The sequence below is a fragment of the Myotis lucifugus genome, unplaced genomic scaffold (assembly GCF_000147115.1).
Source record: "Myotis lucifugus unplaced genomic scaffold, Myoluc2.0 scaffold_1061, whole genome shotgun sequence".
Taxonomy (NCBI): Eukaryota; Metazoa; Chordata; class Mammalia; order Chiroptera; family Vespertilionidae; genus Myotis; species Myotis lucifugus.
In genome coordinates, this window is record NW_005872109.1 from 87,095 (window position 1) to 89,847 (window position 2,753).

A 2,753-nucleotide genomic window follows, 5' to 3' on the forward strand; every position below is an offset into this window, starting at 1 on the left:
CAGTTGATGGAAGGCTGTTCTGGGGCATTCCTTCCCACCTGCTGAGAGCTGTTGGGCAGAACGACTGGTGGAGGTTGGCTGTTGGGCAGTGGCCCTGGAATGGTGAGGCCCAGGAAGTGGGCAGAGCCTGGCCCCCCCAGCCTCCGCATATGCAGCTCCACGTTGCTCCTTCTCTCCTTGGGCTCCAGGCCTCGGCCCAGGAAGCCTGCACTGTGCTCACCTGCACATCGGCAGGACTTGGGGGCACACGACGGGCCGAAGCGGAGGGCGGGCATGTGGCTGCAGATGTGCTTCTGTGCAAGGGCTCCTCGTCTCCCAGATGTGAGGATGGGAGTGCCCCCTCCAGCCTCTGTCCCCTCCAGGCCCACTCCTGGCCATCCCCAGCCTCCTCACGGCCCCCTGAGTGGCCAGCCTGTCCCCGCCTGACCCTTCTCCCACCTGGAATGCCCTCCCTGCCTCTGCACCCCCAGCTCCCAGTGCCCGTGGCGCACCCGCTGGCCTCACTTCCTGTGTGACTGGGAAAGGGAGCCTCTCTCAGATCCTCAGTCTCCCCGTCTTCAAATGGAAGGTTGGATTTTTTAAGCTCTTGGGCCAACTCTGATACCTAGTGAATGGACCAGCAGAGTCTGAAGTTGCTCCGGGACAGTGAGAGTGAGGCCCGCGACAGATTGGTGATGTACAGGCTGGAGGTGTGTGTGAGCCGCACTCTGGCTTTCCCTGAACTCAGTGGCCTCTAAGGGTTCCTCCAGTTGCAGGACTTGAGGCTGCGAGTGCCCCCTCCCCGGACACTCTCAGGCTGCATGGCTGTGGGAGGGGCTGGTGTGGGCCTCCCCGCTGGTCAGTGCTGAGCTTTGGGCTGTCTGTGTGTCTCATCCACATGGGATTTCAAGGGGACACTCTGTGCGAAGGCTGTAACCCTGGGCAAGTGGACTCATCTTTCTGAGTTTCAGTATCCTCACCTGGGAAATGGGGTGATAGTCATAATGTTGCTGTAGGGATTAGCGCTCTCAGAGCAGTGCCTGGTGGGTAGCAAACACTGGGTAAGCATTGATGACTATGTCTGCACCTCTGAAGGGGCCCTGCGGGTGGGGACCTTGAGCCTGCCCCCTGGGGGCCTCCTCCATTGGCCCTTGTAGTCACTGCGTTCTTGGCATCTGAGAGTGTGGGCCCAGGCCTTGTCCTGGTCTCCTGGCTGCCATCTAACCCGAGGGAGGTGTCTGGAGCCTCAGGGGATGGGGCGTGGCCTGATCTGCTCTGTCCAGAGGCCCTTCCCAGGGACTCTCGGGCCCCTCCCATGGGTTGTGGTAGTTGCCTCTCTAAAACCCCAGCTCAGGCCTGAGCAGTAGGTTGAGTGTGCTGGGTGCTCAGAGGCTGTGTTCTGATGCTGACCCTGCTGGGGCCTCCCCTCCTCAGGGCTCTGGGTCCATGTCTTGCACTGCCTACTCTCTGCCGGGTAAGCTCGCTTCACTGCTGTCTCTGGTGTGGAAGTCACCCCACCTTTTCTGGTCCAGGTATCACACCCCAGTGTCTCGCCCCCATTTTCTCCCAGCAATGCCCAGACCCTCATTGACCAGCCTGGGCATCTGCCGACAATGACTCTGGTCCTGTTCTCTTTACCATCTCATCCCAGTCTGTGAGTTGCTTTGTGACTTGGGATGAGTCTCAGCCTCAGTTTCCCCATCTGTAAAATGGGAAGCTGGCTTCCTTGTTTGCTAAGGCCTTTTTCAACAAATCACATATAATTCCATTTCTCATCTGGTTTAACTAAGTGCCCCCACTCAGCGAGTGCCACACAGGCCTGCATAGCCCTGGGTGAGGACAGCCGCCTGCATTTCTTTTTGTTTTGGTTAATCCTCACCCAGGATAATTTTTCCATTGATTTTTTTTTTAGAGAGTGACAGGGAGGGGGAGAGACAGAGAAACATTGATGTGAGAAAGACACATTGATTGGTTGCCTCCCACACACAGCCCAATGGGGGCCAGGGATGGAGCCTGCAACTGCAGTACGTGCCCTTGCCTGGAATCGAATCTGAGACCCTTCAGCCGAGGGCTGATGCTCTAACCACTGCTCAGCTGGCCAGGGGATCATCCCACATGTCTTGAATGGAGTCCCTAACGACCACAGCACGGCCCAGCCTTCTTGCCAAGCCAGTGTTTGTGTATGAGGAGTGCCCTTGGGCCGTTGGGCAAGTGTGTGGTGCTGGGTTCTCTTCCTAGGTCCTCTTCTGGGGCTTTGTGTACTGTGTTTACTGAGAGCCTGTGAGGGGCTCCCCGCCTGAGCATCTCACACACGTGTGCTCATGTGCACACACACGGCACCAGGAGGGCAGGGAGGCTGAGGACTGGACTGGATTCCGGGCTTCCACGCTCTCTGTTCCTTAGTGTCAGGGTGACTTTGGACAGCTCTGAAAGGGGGGGTGGGTGTGAACAGGTTTTCTCTGTGTGGTTTTAGGAGGAGCGTCAGCAGGTGAGGGGTACCAGGCCTGTGTGACATGGCTGAGGTGGGTCCCAGGTGCCCACCTGCTTGGGCGCAGGCCAGGTGTGAGGCGGCTCAGTAGCCAGGAGCAGCGCCAGGCTGGGCTCTCTGGCCTTTGTTCTTGCGATTCCGTCCCACCTCGGAGCCTCAGGTGGAGTCGCCATGACCTGCTGCACGTCCTTCAAGGTCTCCGGGCCACACAAATACACCCCCAGCGATCTGGTAGCCTCCTGCCAAAATCTGTGTACCCTGACCCTGGCACCCCCCCCCCCCCCCC